This window comes from Patella vulgata, chromosome 5, assembly GCF_932274485.2.
Source record: "Patella vulgata chromosome 5, xgPatVulg1.2, whole genome shotgun sequence".
In the NCBI taxonomy this organism is placed as follows: Eukaryota; Metazoa; Mollusca; class Gastropoda; family Patellidae; genus Patella; species Patella vulgata.
Genome location: NC_065883.2, coordinates 42,268,350 through 42,286,040, shown reverse-complemented (window position 1 = coordinate 42,286,040; position 17,691 = coordinate 42,268,350). Strand labels below are relative to the sequence as shown.

The window sequence follows — 17,691 nt, the reverse complement described above, 5'->3', positions numbered from 1 at the left end:
AGTGCCTTTATTTTTGCACACCGTGTTTACCTGTTAGTTTATACATTGAAGAACTCGGAGTTATTATACTTGAGAACCTTTCAAAATATTGTATCTTGTGTCGCGGTTCAAGTTATTACACAGTGTTTATGTTATAATTTAAAATATTTACTATAACTAGACGAGCTAAATTTATCATCGTTACCGATACATTTTTAGTATAATTAGTTTTAGCATCTTGAAGATTTAGAAGCTAATAAAATATCTGATAATTACCTAATGGGTTTATACCTTTGATCAATTTTTAGTGTCCCTTAAATGATTTCGTTACCTATAAAGCAAGAAATATGCGACAACACTGGTGGACTTGTCGGACAACTTAGCTGCCGTGGGCGTATGTCTCGACGTCTGGCATCCTATCTTTAAATTTCTGATCATCTCTAATACTAGTATGTCAATGTGCTCCATCTTGTATACCTATAATTTTATAGGTTGAAGAATTCAGAGTTATTACACTGGAGAGCTTTTTGAAATACTTATTTTGTCTAGTGGTTCAAGTTATTACACAGTGTATATATGATATTTATAAATATTTACTATAACTAAAACAGCTAAATTTATCATTGTTGCCGATACATTTTTAGTATAATTAATTTTAGCAACTTGAAGAACAGCTAGAAGCTAATCAAATTGAATTATTTATGATAATTACTTAATGGGTTGATACTCTTGGTCAAATTTTAGTGTCCCTTAAATGATCTCATTACCTACAAAACAAGAAATATTCGACAACCCGGGTGGACTTAGCTGCCGTGGGCGTATGTTTCGTCGTATGGTACCCTATCTTTAAATGTATTATCATATCTAACACTGGTATGTCAATGTGCGCCAGGCGAACAATTAGCTAACCAACCAATAATCAGCTTTTAAATGGTAATTTTGATTTTAAGATATACCTTTGCTAGTGATAATATGTATAACTGTCCCTTTTCTATTAGACCAGTAGATACACACAAAAGGAGAAAGCACGAAGACTTAAAGCTAGAAAATGTACAAATAGCTCAAAGACTTGAAGCTGTTAAACCATATTATGGTCGCCATGTGTGGGTAAGGTAGTTAACGGTTCAATATGAGTGGTTCATATACAGCTATAAACAAAGCAAGCTAATTGTTGGTATTTGGTAGTATCAAAGTATAAATATTTACCTTACATTTGACCTTACTATTTTTCCTGGAATTAACTCATTGATATTGGAAAAATGAAGTACTCTCTCAGATTTTGATAATGAGGAAGTATTTAGTGGTAAAGTTAACTACCGAGGTGAACAAGTCATAAACCGATCAAGATATATTTATGAAGCTCGACCATACATGAACTATTTTTTAATTAGAAATATCACAGATTAATAATTTTGTATTTCACGTGCCTTTTGATATTTTAATAACAACAACGGTCTTGGTAGTTTGTAATTGAACTCAATGTTGTCCACTGTGACCATTGATGCTATTTATATCATATTTTATAACATGTATACTTCTAGCATTTCATTGTTGATAACCAATAACACGGGCGCTGTTCCCCTTCAAATCACAAATCATGTTTAGGAACATAAGGATGTTGATAACAGGGTCTATTGGTTTTCTTTATTACAGGAAGACGACTTTAAAAAACACAAACACTATAGAGAGATGAGACAGGAAGCTAACAAGGAGTATTATGAGACGCCATCAAAAAAGAATAAACAGAAGGTGATTGTTATATTTTGTTTATAAATTTGTAGTTTCTATGGGCATCTCAATATCAGTAGAATCAAAATATTTTTGACCTCCTATCTTAACTGCATTTAGTTTAATAATATTTCAAAATATTCAATTATTTTTTTTTTTTTTTTTTTTTTTTTTTTTTATGAGGGACATATAGAAGGGGTAGTAGTTTTGATTTTTTTTTTTTTTTTTTTACTACTACACTTTATTTACGTCAGATTTCTACAAGCATATATTAAGTACATTTATATCTTAAATGATAAAATACATTATTCTATATAAATGGTGAGTCGCAGGGTTCCTACTATACACAGATCTAAGTACATAAATCCATCAATGGGGAATCGTTATGGAGGCAATCTGTTAATTCTTAAAAAGATATTTCCATTTATTTGTGTATAATTCTGGAGATATCTCAATCTCCATTTTAGCATGCTCTACTAAAAATCTTTCATACTTATTAATATTGAGCATTTCGTTTCGTAGTTTAGCCCGATATATATAGAATTTAGTTAAAATAATTACATGATTAATGAAAATCCATTCAGTATTACTTATATAATTTGATTTGTTAGTTAGACCAAGGTGTATTATATGTGTTTTTATATTTATCTTTATATTACCACGATCTAGGATAGTATGAAGATGATTCCATATTATTTGTGAAAATGGGCAAAGGACAAAGAGATGTTCTACATTTTCTATATTAGATTCACAGAAAGTGCAGAGTGTGTTATCAACTTTTCTAATTTTGAATAATTTATCATTTGTGAATATAATCCTATGGAGATATTTGTATTCAAAACTCCTCAGTTTTGTACTAAGACATACAGTGTTTATTATTTTGAATATATTTTCTACGTCTAAATCACTTAACTCGGTATCTAGAATGTGTTCCCATGCTTTAATGGCTTTTGGCCTGCTGAACTTTGCTTGTATTCGGCTATCATAAATATTTTTTAAGTTTACGTTGTGAAAATGGGTATTATATATTTTGTAAAAATTAGTATTTATATCTTCCAAGGGAGTTCTATTACAATTAAAATTTGTATGTACCGCACTTTCAAACTCGCTCGCTTCCTGTACATACTGCAAGATACACTTTTCTATTCCTTTTAAGATAAATTGATGTTTTTCTAAATAGTGATTATCGATCTTATTTATTTTATCAAAATATTCACTAACGTACCGAATATTATTGTTAAAAAGAAAGTTTAAAAATATAGTTTTATTATTAATCTTTATATTTGTATTATTCCAAATAATTTGATTTTCAGTGTGGGCAATGTTCTTTATATGCGTTGTGTAGATTGTATACCAGTTGCATTACAGGTTTTTATAAAAAGGAATTTTTAGATTTAACTTATCTGGAAAGTTGCATGCAGGTAATAAATTTCCACTATATTCAGCCATAATGAATTCATATGGTATGAGCCATGTTTGGATTGGTGACTGATATATTTTTTTAATCCAAAAAATGCTATTACATATTAGGAATTCTTTTAAGTCAATCATTTTTAATCCGCAATTTTTATTTTTTTGTATAAGAATGTCTCGCTTTATTCTGTCAGGACCGTTCCATATAAATTTGTAAAAAATTGTGTTTAGTTGTTGAATAGTAGAATCCGGTACTGGATTAACAGTGGCCGGGTTTAAGAATTCTTGGAATGCAGAATGTTTTAATTATTTGTATTTTTCCAATTAAAGATAATTTATGTTTATCCCATACTTTTAATATTTGTTCTATTTCATTTATTTTATTTCTAAAGTTTAATTCACTAGTAATTTGAGTATCTTTTGAAAAAAGGATCCCGAGGATTTTTATAAATTTTTCGCATAATACTATACCGGTTGATTTTAATTTTTGCATTAAATTCATATCACAGCTATTTAAATCTATTGCTTCTGTTTTATTAACGTTAATTATAAGCCCCGAAATTAAACCGAAAAGTCGCAAAACCTCAAGCAAATGTCGTGCAGAGCTAAAATCTTTTAATAATGCCGTTATATCATCAGCAAAGGCTACAACTTTTATGGATTTTTGACCAAATTTTATTCCATTTATATTTATATCGTCTCTAATAGCGCATAACAACAGTTCTATGATCAAATTAAAAAGATTGGATGACATTGGATCGCCTTGTCGTACACCCCGTTTTACATGAAAATAAGGGGTTGTAAATCCATTGTTTATTACACAACAGGTGATATTTTTGTAAAGGGTTTTTATCCATCTAATAAAGTTACGTCCGAAACCGTACGACGATAAAGCTTGTATTAAAAAGTTATGGTTTATGCTATCGAAGGCTTTTTGGAAATCTATAGCCAAAAGAAAGCCTATTATTCTTTTTTGTTTCGCAAGATCGAAACAGTCGGAGATAATACGGGTATTTTCATGAATGTGGCGACCTGGTATAAACGCGGATTGATTTGGGTGTATTAATTGGTTCAAAAATGGTTTTAATCTATTAGACAAAACTTTAGCATGTTCTATCTTTATTACCTTTAGGAATGAGTTTAATAACTGATTGACGTTGTGTTACGGATAAAGATTCTTCTTCAAAGGTACAGTTATACGAGTCTAATAATAATACATAAATATCTGGCCAAAAATGTCGATAAAATTCAATTGTGATACCATCATTTCCTGGAGATTTATTTATTTTAAACGAGTTTAAGGCCTTCTGAAGTTCGAAATAGTCAACTTTGAATTCAAATAAATCCTTCTGGTATTCATTTAGCCTTTCTACGGGTCTAAAATTTGTTATAAAATTGTTTTCCTTTTTAAAAGACGTATCTTTCGACGCATATAAATTTTTATAAAATAGAAATATTTCATCCGAAATTTCAATGGGGTCAAATATAGCAGAATCGTCTGATTTTTTAAGCTTATTTATTGTCGTAGCACATTTTCTATCTTTTTCTAAGTTTAAAAATAATTTTGTGTTTTTTTCACCATTTTCATACCAGTTTTGTTTAGATCTAATAATTGCTCCTTGCGTCTCATCAATGTAAATGTTATCTAATGATTGTTTAACTTCAGTATATTGATCATAAAGTTTTTCGATAATTTTGTTGTCACAAGGTTCCTGTTTACTGATAAGGGATTCAATCTTGACCAGTTCTTCAATTAGACTATTTTTTACAGCTTTTTTAGGTTTTTGTTTCTTTTTGGAATATCCTATAGAATATTCCTTTATCTTAAATTTAATGAAGTCCCATAAACCATTTTTATTTTGTTTGTCAAAATATTTACTTTTCCATATCGGTATTGATGATTTTATCATTTTAGTATATGTCTTGTCTTTTGTTAGCGAAGAGTTAAATATCCACAGATTTGGTCCGCGTGGATAATTGTTTATTTTGATATGTAGATGAATTGATGAGTGATCAGTAAAGGAAGTTGGCTTTATTGTACATGATTTTATACAATCTTGAATTTTTTCCGATATCAACCAAAAATCGATTCGACTTTGTATCAAAGGCTTCCTTTGTTTCCAAGTAAAACGCTTATTATTTTGATTTAGATTTCTGAATATATCTAAGAGGTTAAAATAATTAATTATATTGAATATGGCAGTTTGGCCTTTTCTTTTCAGTTTATAATTGCCGCCATATCTATCAAGTTGAACATTTAGGACATTATTAAAATCTCTGCCAATTACCATTGAGAACGTGTCAAGTTCACTACATAGCTGTTGTAAAGAGTTAAGTAATCTTGTATAATAAATGTACTGGTACTTATCAGATATAGGGCTATATGTATTGACTAAAACTAAGATATCATTATAGACACTTATTACTAAAATGTTAAAATAACCTTTTTTATCGGATTCGTTTTTAATAACATTTATGTTATTGTTACTTTTTAAAAAATAGCTGTCCCTGCTGAGTTGGTTCTACTATGTGAAAACAATATGCGATCAGCCCATTCGTTCTGCCAATCGGTTTCATCGCATACACTGCTGTGAGTTTCTTGAAGGAAATTAATAGCACATGATTGTTCGTTTAACCAATTAAATATCTTTTTTCTTTTTAAAGCATTTCGAATTCCTCTTACATTGATGGACAGAAGTTTAATTGACGACATTTAATACTATTTAAAAGTAAATAAACAAATTTAAAGCTATGGAGGAGATAATAGATCTGTGTGTATGGAAGCCCATTTTGAGAAAATAATTGTATGTAATAATAATAATAATACAGTAATAACAATAAACAAAGCATAGTATTTACAATCATAATTACAAAACATGTTGAGACTGAAACAGACTTTTGCGAAGCTTCGCTATGTACAGAACGAGTCACAATTAGAAGAGAAACATATATACAGACACATGGTAGACAACAAGTTAAATAACTTGTGAGCAGAGTAATGCTCATGTATTACTCCTTTGGCAGAGAAAAAAAAAAAAAAAAAAAAAATGTTTAAGTCAAACAGCTGTGGATGTGTATACTGTGCTGGTTGAGCGTACAATTACTTTAAATAATAACAAGTGGTATTATACTGAGTAGCTTTACTGTATTCACTGCAGTGATAGACCTATTGAATGCAAATATCATATTATGATTTTCATACTTTCAGAGCTGTACCTGACAATTTACAGGTAGCTCAGTATATGTATATGGTTCAGTAGCTACGTAATATTGACATGATGTATTGTAATATCAAAATTATATATATTATATATCTAAGATAAGCCATCGCTATGTATAATACACCGTAGCTATTGGAATATTTATAGTAGTTTTATAGTTATATATTAACAGCATTTATCAAATTCAATTACCAGACATATTTTATGCAAATTATATTTTAATTGAATTATTCAATTATTGGTGGCACCAAATATTCTACCATTGCACGTGATTAATGATTGTCTTGACAAGGGGTTAACTGGGAGAGAATCGTTAATAACAGCGTATCGGTGAATTGGCAAAACTTTAATGTTCAATTAAAGGACAGCAATTGAATGGAGAAAAAATTCGATATTCCTATTAGTGAAATGGTTCGAAAAAAATCCTTCATCTTTAAAACAATTTTGATGACTTATTACGGGAGTTTAAAACAAGTATTTAATTCGACGAAACGGCGTTACCCAATGTCGAAAGTCGAATCTCAGTAGCAGTTGATCATCAGCCCGTAAGCTTTTCTATACTCTATATAGTGATATAAACATCCGCTTATTAGTTGGAGTAACCGCACGTTTCCCAAAGATTCACATTTGAAATATAGCTTACGGGATAGCAGAGCCCGACAACAATGAGTCTTCTGGATGCATTGGGCCAGTTTCAGAAATATAATGCCGCCAGAATGATAATAATAACTGGATCGGTGAACAGAGCTATGGTGACCAAAGAATAAATCACAGAATTTGCCATTCTGTTCATCGAGAAATTACTGTCACAAAAACACAACACAGCTCACTTAATCCTAAAACTTGCTGATTCCATTTTAACAACATTTAATAACTTAAATGCGGTTAAGTCCAACCAAGTTCAACATGTACCTAATTTGACCTCAATATCCATTTTTAAATATTGTCTTAACCGACCCTGCTGACATATATTTGGCACCATTGACACATATGCTTAATTATCTTGTTGACCCCATTTAATTTCTAGTTGACCTCGGTGACATTCTTTGACCCCCAGGATTTAATTTAGGAAACATTTCCTTACTTTACCCCCATTTGAACCTGTGGACCTTTTGGACCCATTGACCTATTTAGGGAACATTGCTTTTGACCTTCAGAAATTCATCCATGCACCACTTCCGGGCTTTACTTGACTCGAGTGATCCCTAGCTGACTTCAGTGGCCTTCTTTGACCCTTGTAATTTCATTGAAGCAACTTTTCTTTAATGCAAGTCGGCGTTCATCTGTCCATTTGAATTCTGTTTACTGCTAGTGGGTTGGCAAGTTTAGCATAGTTATGGGTGAATTTTCGATAATAATTATATGTCCTAAATATCTGACTTTACATGTAGTGCAAATTTACGTGTAGTGGCTTCAGCCTATGCAAACATTGTTATTCTAAATGTTCTTAGAAGGATGAAAAAAAAAATATAATACCATCGATAGATTTCCAATCCATGACGTGTAAGATATCCGTCATCACAATGACATCCGATTCATGTCGTGTAAAGTGCACCAAGGTCGCCGACAAACATGAACACAACGCGAGAAAATGTCCACAAAAAATTACAAACTTGAAAAAAGTCGCGTTCTTACCGCTACCTGTGCGATTATACCGCTTTCTCACGGTCACGACCTCTCCGCGCTTATGGCGTTTCTATTGAGATCTATTTGCTTGGCAACGGCGATCATCAGCAAACCCGCGGCGCTCTCACCGCACAGGAGATTCTTACCACACGTCTTCTACGTGTATCGCGACTGCACGTGTGTTTCTACCACGTAATCACGGCGATTATATCAGTGGGTCAGATTTTTGAAAATTTTAAGATTAAGATGACAACATACACACTGATGTATGAACTTTGAATCACCTGGGGTTTTTTATAGCAAGTTGTACATAAAAAACATGGTCGCCACAGGAGAGTAATGAAAGCTTGGTAACCGCGCCATGGTCGTATTAAGAACTCCATAAACGCATTGGGAACCCCATAAGATCGCCAAGAAGGACGTGGGGTGCAATCGCGCAACAGTGGTGAAATCATCGTAACCTGTGCTCATTCCGAGTTTCATTTTTTTCTCGCCAATTTTTCATTTTAATTTATTAGCCATATATTATCTCCGCCAAAATAATGAACAAATATATATTAGATTTTTTCAGTATTTTTTTTTACATTAGAACATAAATATACATATGATATTTCAATTTACAATATTCTTCTCTGCTTTGCAGAAGCCCATTTTTTGAAAGCTTTTTCAACATCTGGATTAACCACTTTTCCATTACTTAGTAACATTAAATTACACAGCGTATTTGTTTTTAATGAATATCTGTATATCTGAAAATTCCCATTTATCCTTAAAAGATCTACCTTTTCAGAATGCCCTTAAACAAAAATGGATAATCGAGACTATGTTTTTATTGTACCGACTTAAGTAATGATGATCGAGGCTAGGCCTAAAATTCAAAAGCTAATATCTCGGTTCAGAGTGGAGCAATTGTAGTGAAATTTCCAGCATATTCTATTCATGTTATCTATTTTTAACTATTATAGTGCCCCTTAAAGATTTTTCTTTTTCGAATTTTTTTTTGAGGTAGCCTACATGCAGACCTATTGTAGAAGTTGATATCGCTTCAACATTCAAGAATGTAATAATATTCGATGGCCGAGAGCTGATCATGTCAGTATCATTTGAAGACTCGGACCATTTTGGTGGTGACATACTAAAATAATCTGACATTCTTCTATTGGACGTTGACAAAGGCTGTTCAATTTTTCGCTTACGACCCATGGCATGTGATTTGATGATAACTGACTTTCGACAACCCAAAGAATATATACGCAATTATAAACTATAACAACAAACCTGGCTTCATTTATTAACAATATAGGCAACAAGAGTAAGAAAAAGATAAAACAGACGTCATAATTCAATAATCCCAAACAAATCGAACGAGTATTATTCACAGTGTCCGCAATTATAAACTGTAACAACAAACCTGGCTTCATTTATTAACAATACGGGCAACAGGAGTAAGAAAAAGATAAAACAGACGTCATAATTCAATAATCCCAAACAAATCGAACGAGTATTATTCACAGTGTCCGCCATTTTGAATATATAGAAACCGTCAAAAAAGCCACCGATTTTTTTTTGAAGACAAATAATTAAATCTTTTGTCTCTTAATTAGTTTATTACTACGCTTACTGTACATACTAATCAACACTAATCCGAGATTGATCAAAAGATATCTCTATTACTTATACCTAATTGATTGATAACTGACTCTGCCAAGCGCAATAGACCGTAACGTGTGGAAATTAAAGCTTTGTAGCAAGAAAAAAATTATCGCCACGTTTAAGAAAGAATCGCCATACAGGAAAAAGTTATCGCCAAAAAATTCGCCAGATTGAATAATTCATCGCCAAAATTATATTTTTATCGCAATTGGCGGAAATGGAGATAGATAGCGTTATCGTAACATCACCATGACCACCCAAGCGAGCAATGTTAAGCACTACTAGTACTATAAGGAATCTGTTAGTAACAAAATATCTTATACTAGTAGATAACAGCGGCCGATCACTTAAGGGGGATTGGATGGCCGAATGGCCGAATGGTTAGCACTCGCGCGCTGTATCATAAGGCCTGTCATTGAGTCAACTGGCGTGGTTTCGAATCCCCGGTTGTTCGTGACAAGGAGTAGGGTTGCCTGTCCAACCTCGTGGGTTTTCTCCGGTTTCCTCCCACAGCTAAAGACCCCTACGTGCAAGCGAATTATTGAAATAAAATTAAACCATATGTTAGTCCTGAAATGACCTAGTCTGTGTCATGTGGACGTTAAACTACATTTCTCTCTCTCTCTCTCTCGGATCACTTAACAAGGGACTGGACTATCTCGTCTTTCTCACTCGGTATTGTGAGTTATCTTTCGCGGACATAAAGGCTAAAAGTTAATACCGATAATAGATTTCGTCATAGGTCACGAGATGTAAATAGGGTTAGGGCACGTGATTGTTGACGGGATTGCGGTTAACCCACACCTTAATTATGAACTTGCTTTCGGTATTATCCGACCTTTCGTCCCCTCAATTTTTTCCAACTCAAGGATTATGCATGTTTCGACGGTAGGCCTAGATAGTATCCGTGCAAAGCATAGAAGGGCTGAAAGACCAAAAGTTGTTATTTTCTAACCCAAGAGGGGTTTGGACGTGGCCTTCCGGGGTGGGGACGTGTACCCACTAACCCTGAGGCCGGTTCAAGTAACCCCTAGGGCCCTTAATGGGGCCCTAAATTGGGGTATATAAGATGCCCAGACTAGTGGTTCTAAATCGCTCATTGCAGACTAGTTTTCAAACGTTATCTTTAAAAATTTGGTGTGCAGTTGCCCAGTAGTCATGGGCAGCGCTCCAAAGGGTTTCAGAGCTCTAGCCCACAAGGGGCGTTCCACCGGGAGTGACCAAAATTATTGACTTTTAGTCCCATTTTAGTCAGTTTTGGTCGATATCGCCGCCGGAAATGGCGTCTAACATGTCACGAAATATCAAGTCGCTACCTGGTCCAGATCGATTTGGGGGTCCTTTTTAGCCTTCAAATGGCAAGTGCCCTATGAAATATCGGATAAGTGCATTTGTTAGCGAAGTGTCCATTCTATTATAGACTACTTCCAAAGTAAGGCCCAAACCCTCCATTAGGCCATGAGGCCCCATAATTTACTTTTTGCGTAACCCTAATAATTTTGTAGAACTGAAGACCAAAAACCGGTTTTTTGGCTATAATCGGCCAAAAACAACCAGGAAGCCGAAGTGTTAGGTGCCGAATACCGCTAAGACTGTCCAATCACTAGAGAAGTTCGAGATACCTCAGCCAAAAACACAGACTTTATTTACGAAAAACGCCAGACTTTTGCATTCAAAAAGACACAAATCTTTAGCATAAACGACGAGTCTCTTGGGAGTTCGTCGGACGAACTAGGCCTTGCAACTATCCCCGTCCCCCAAATCGCGGTCCCTTGGGGCTCCGGTGCCCCAAAACGTCCTATTTCAATCATTATTTTTTCTATTTTTTTTCCAGATCTTCCGCGGAATTAGTCTTCGCGGCGACCGGAAGTTGGACAAAATGGCGCATAATGGTCATTTGACCTTGACCTTGACCATTACAGGTCAAAACAAGGTCACCACGCGACTCCCAGGGGTCGATTTAGTTTAAGAGGCCCTGACCTCAAGGTCGTCGGACGCGGTTCGGGATGGGCCAGTTATCTGCCCTTGGACCACATCACTAAACAACGACTATTTAATTTTGACTTTCTCGGGGAATTTTACCCAAAAAGTGTCTTCCGATCGGCCCGGGATTTGGAGACCCGATCGACCGACCCCATACTTGTTCTTCATTTTTTAAAAATCGCCCACCAAAAGTCGTGACCTTGACCCGCTAGGGGCCCCGGAAGTATTTCGATTTTTGCCCCCTAAGGGCCAATCTAATAAAGTCAGGACCACCGGACCTTGACCTTCCGATATAGCATCATGCTCCGGGGCATCTGATGGGACCTCAGGCCTTAACCTTTGGTCATGTCAACTGGGCCCACTTGACCCCGGTAGGTCAAGGTCATCTCAAAGGTTCAAGGTCCCCAGCCCCCTTCGGCATATCAAAGGTCACGCCACGGGATCGACAATTTATTGACCTTTCAAATTTTACCTTGACCTTTGCTCTGCCTATTGTCCTTGGGGTAGAGAAACTCCCAAAACTTCATGTACCATGTAGACTGTAGGGAAATAGGTCATGGTCAAGGTCATGACTCGGAAGGCCTGTCACGAGGCTGTCACCATATATGGGTCGTGTGACCTTTCCTGGGAGATAACTTGTCATCGTTAAAGATTGCTACTTTTTAGAATCTCGTTCAAGGTATACCACTAACTTTCGATTAGGTCGGATTTCCTCAAACGCCCAGAAGGCTTGGTATTCTTGAAGTATGTCGACCCCGGGAAGACTTCCGGTGGCGTCAAAATTTACTTCCGGTCACCCGAACTGGACGAAATCGATAAAAATATCTCGATTGGCCTTGACCCTAACCTTTAAGGTGGGTACAGATCCGGGCTGACCGTGTGGGTCCCTCCATACCCAGACTGGGGGCGTGGGTCAAGGTCGTCCGATCGGGTCGGAATTCGGTGACCTGATAGATCGAAATAACATTTGTTCTTCATTTTTTAAAATCGTCAACCAAAAGTCCCCACCTTGATCTGCTGTGGGCCCCTGAATTATTTTTGCCCCTAGCGAGCCCCGGGTGAGGCACGCCCACCGGACCATGAGCTCTGGACATGACCACTTGTCTTGCATGATCTTTGTAGGTTAAGGTCATCTGAAACGTTCTAGGTCATCGATTCATGGGCCATCGGAACGTCGGACCTAGGCCCCAACGGGACATCAAAGGTCACGCCCCTAGATTGACAGTTTATTGACCTTTCACATTGGGCCATGACCTTTGACCTTGGGGTTGATAAACTCCCAAACTTTCTTGTACCGTCTAGACTTTAGCCAGAAAGGTCAAGGTTAATTTCAAGGTCACGTTACGGAAGGCTGGCCACGGGGCTGTCCCTTGGGCCCGTTGTTAGCCTGAAAAACAGACTTCCCGTGGGACTATTGCCTTGAGATGTTCACAGTTCCTTCCTACTATATACAGAATTAAAATTTCAGGTTGCTAGCTGCAAAATTAAGGAAATGCAACCCTCCTCAGTTTGTGGAAAATATGATCTCACTGTCGATTGAAATGAACTAAAAATCGGAGCATTATAGGATTTTTTTTTTTTTTTTTTTTAAATTCTTTTCGGTAACCTCGGAAAAATGGCCACCGCTCGACTTGTAGAGGCCGGAATTGAAAGTGAATGTTATGGAATCCTGTGGATGGTCCTAGGACAGGTACTCAGTGAATTTCAGGCTGATACCTACCGAAAGTACGGATGCTGCTAGCATACGGACACGCGTATTTCGATTTTCGGCCTAATTCGGCCCTATATCGCTCTGAAAAAGGATCCGTACTCAGCCCCTATGGGCCCAAGGGAATCCACATTTGGCTGGGCGAGGGGCGATTGGTTGAGGTACCTGCCCTAATAATCTAGTGTCAATCATCCCCCTGAAAGGGCGAAAAGGGAAAAGTCGGTTTTTGGCATTTTGGTACCCCTTGGAAAAAGCCCATAACTCAGCCCCTATAGGTAGTAGGTCCATATAATTTTGAGCGTTCCCGGTAGGGGTCCCTGGGCATGTGCCCATTAAAAATGGGCACGATCGGCCCCTGGGGGCTCTGTTTATTAAAGTTGTCCGGCAAAACTCGAATTTAGGGTAGGTAAGTGTCGGATCCGTACACTACTCGACCTAATCCCCTAGTTGGTTTTAAGCAAAATTGTCTGCCTTTTTCTGAGGGATAAGAGGGTTAGCCCGAATTCAAGGACAATATTGGTGTCAGTCATTATCACATATGTGATAGAACTGGTTTAACACGTTCCAAATATAATTCTAACACAGAGATCATTGCTACGATAGATGCGTAATCAAGGTTTCAACCAACGGAAGTGACGAACGCAAAAGGAAAACACGAGTTATTCTTCTATATAACTGACTGAAGTGACGAGTGATAACAGATACATGGGCGAATTTCTGCTCACTAATAATTCCTTCGAAGGACAAAAGTTGTTATTTGGGACCGTGAGAGGATATCTGACAATTCAAAACAGAAATTGACTGTCACTAGAAAAGTCCCTGTATTACCATGTTTTTATTAGTATAGAAGGAATAAAAACAAGTGAGTGTACGGATTATTTCTATTTTTCTCGTGTTTTCGAAGAAACAAGGGGAGTTTATCGATGATAATTGTTTTAAAAAGAGAAGACGTGATCTTCAATTCCCAGAAAAGTGAATACGGTCAAATCTCTGATAGAAATGCGGTCGTTTTCGACCATTTTTGCATTGAAATAATAAGGAGCGTAATTTACAGAAAATTAAATCGGGTTCAATTTAAGAAATGACAGGATGGGTATCTCGATGATAATTGTTTGAAACTGAGAAGACGCGTTTTTCAATTCACAGAAAAGTGAATACGGTCCAATCTTTGATATAAATGGGGTCGTTCTCTGATTTCGGAAAGACAAGGAGAGTTTATCAATAATTTTTGCTTAATGAGAAGACGCGTTCTTCAGTAAATAGAAAATTGAATAAGGTCAAATCTCTGATAGAAAAGGAATAATTGTCAACCCTTTTATTGTCTTGAAATGACAAGGCGCGCGCACGGCCGTATGTAGGATTTTAAAACGGGGGGTGCAGCAGAGTGGTGGGGCGCCATAGCTTCCACGTAAGTGATATAAGAAAGTTTGGATCGGGGCAAACGAAAACGAACCCATTGGCGTGTGGGCACCCTTAAAACCGATCGACTGATCAGTGCCTTAAGGGCATCACTGTGTGATCATAATCAAGTGTATTATTTTATAATTGAAAGATTGTCAAATTATTTTTATGTGGGGGCGCCATTTCTCGGGGCGCCTTATTTTTCTGGGGTGCAATGTACCCCCATCACCTCCGCTAGGTACGGTCCTGGGTGCACGCCGTGGTTTCGTAATTTACTGAAACTTGGATCGGGTCCAATTTTGGCTAGACATGGGGCGCTTCTCAATGTTCTTTGCTTGAAAATGAGAAGAGGTTCTCTTCAATTAACAGAATAGTGAATATAGTCAAATCAGTGAATATAGTCAAATCTCCGATAGAAATGGCTCGTTTTAAATCATTTTGTGTATTGAAATGAAAAGGCACACGCCGTAATTTACCGAAACTGGAATCATGTTCAATTTTGGATAGAAATGGTGTCTTTTTTTCAATGTTCTGTACATGGAAATAACTCAACGTTTCCCGCTACAGCGAAAATCTAAGTGCAATTATGAACAATAATGTGTTTTTTATGTGCTTTTTTTCTACGAAATCTATAGGCGTGTTCCCTAACCCACAGCAAATGGAACCGGGTGCAATTTCGAAAAGACACAGGAACTTTCTCAATGCTCTTTGTTTGGAAATGAGAAGACGCATTCTTCAATTACCAAAACAGTGAATATATACGGTCAAATTTCTAATAGAAATGGGGTCGTTCTCCAATTTCAGACAAAAAAAGATGAAGTTTGCTCGAATTTCGGAATCGTTTTAAATACTCTTTGATTGGAAATGAGATGAGTCCTTTTCCAAAACAAACAAGATTGAGTTATGTCCAGTTACGGGTAGAAATGGTGTAGTTTTCAATGCTTTATAAGAAACCAACGGTTGTCCAGTTCACAAAAGTCCAGTCCAATTTCGGATAGAAATGGAGTAACACTCTTCACCTTCCACCGTTGCTCAGTGAGTAAGACTTTAGCTCGCTAACCTGGATTTCCGTCGTAGTTCCCCATTGTCAGTGGTGTAGGACGGAGGGAGAGAGAAAGAGAAATTGGGTTTAACGTCCACTCGACACAAACTAGGTCATTTCGGGACTAACACATGGTTCAATTTTATTTCAATAATTCGCTTGCGCATAGGGGTCTTTAGCAATGGGAGGAAACCGGATATCCCGTAGAAAACCCACGAGGTTGCAGAGGCGACCCTACTCCTTGTCACATGCAACCGGGGATTCGAAACCTCGCCAGTTGACTCAATGGCAGACCGTATGATACAGCGCAGCGCGCACGTGCTTACCATTCGGCCACCCCCCCCCCCAAGGACGGAGGGCCTGTCAAAGGACAACGTATAGTCATTTGGATGGAACGAAAAACCGAGGTCCCGTGTACACATTGGCGTGCACGTAAAAGAACCCTTGACAGTTGGAATTCAATATAAGTATAGGCCATGGTGCCGCTAACCGGGCAAAATCAAAATGTCCTTAGCACACTACATGGTGTATTCCTGCCTTCATTAGAGAGGGAGAGAGAGAGAGAGAAATGGGGTTTAACGTCCACTCGACACAAACTAGGTCATTTCGGGACAAACATATGGTTTAATTTTATTTACATAATTCGCTTGCGCGTACGGGTCTTTAGCAGTGGGAGGAAACCGGAGGACCCGGAGAAAACCCACGAGGTTGGACAGGCGACCCTACTCCTTGCCACGTACAACCGGGGATTCGAAACCACGCCAGTCGACTCAATGACGGACTTTATGATACAGCGCGCGCATGCTAACCATTCAGCCATCCACCACCCCTCTCCCCTTTGCCTTCATTAGTCCAGTCGATACAGAATAGTAGGAGGTTAAACCCCATTTTATTTATCCTTGCCTATGCAACCCGCTTAGCCTGGTCATTTAAATACCTGTATACACTTTTTAGTGAAACCAATGTTGAGCCGCATCTCTCCCCAGTATCATAAATTATATAGTTCAGTGTGTTGTCAAATTATATGCTGTTTGTGAAGTCAATCCTGGACTCTAATGAACAGGTTTTATGCCAGCTACAAAATTTGGTAAAGAAAAAATTTATATTTATAAATTTATATTTATTTGCATATTGAAATAATATACTCAGCCAAATTCAAAAATTGACACTGATGAATTTCAACAATTTTTTTTTTCTGGTAAGTCAAATAAATTTTAAAGTGTTTCTAACGATAGTAAGTAGTAAGAAGCCTTTAATTTCATAAAATTGTAAAGTCACGTGGATCACGTGACTTTTGAGCATATAAAGATGAAAAACCTGAAAAACACGTGCAAACACAAACTCGTGAGGTCAATCGATGCAAGTTTGCTTAAACTGAACACGCACACGTAACTTGAACTGGAAAAACAAATTAAAATTGTTATTTTCATCTTTGTTAGAAAATGCCGCGCCTTTCAAATGTAGAGCGTCTACGTGCTATAGGTAGGCTCTATGCTGGTCAGTCTGTGGTCACTGTTGCTAGAGCCTTTTGTTGTTTACGCCAGACAATAATTAATCTTAGAATGAGAGTGCTTCAAACTGGAACTATTGCCGACCGCCCAAGGGCGGGAGCGCCACGTGTGACGTCACTCCAGGAAGATCAAGCAATACGATTACGTCATCTTAGAAAAAGATTTGTCACTGCAACCTCTACAAGTAGAGAGATGTTTGGTGGAAGGGTAACTGCACAAACTGTTCGAAATCGCTTGCAGGCTGCTGGTCTTCGAGCTCGGAGGCCCTATAATGGACCAATATTGACACAGTCCTCTTCATCGCCGTAACCGACTTGTGTGGGCCACAAAACACATAAGATTACTCAAAGACAGTGGAATTCGGTTGTCTTTATTGACGAATCTCGATTCACTTTGAGATTTGCCGATGGCAGGGTCTGAGTGTAC

General features: G+C 37.0%; 1 long non-coding RNA gene across 1 annotated transcript in view; it reads left to right on the top strand.

Moving 5' to 3' along the window:
• The window catches only part of LOC126820275 (uncharacterized), a 175,525-nt gene extending 169,963 nt beyond the window's left edge, over positions 1–5,562 (top strand). Inside the window, exons 5-7 of the long non-coding RNA XR_007679896.2 lie at positions 978–1,086; positions 1,633–1,728; positions 2,377–5,562. This is a non-coding gene — a long non-coding RNA (uncharacterized LOC126820275). The remainder of the gene's footprint in view (positions 1–977; positions 1,087–1,632; positions 1,729–2,376) is intronic.
• The last annotated feature ends 12,129 nt before the right edge of the window (positions 5,563–17,691 follow it).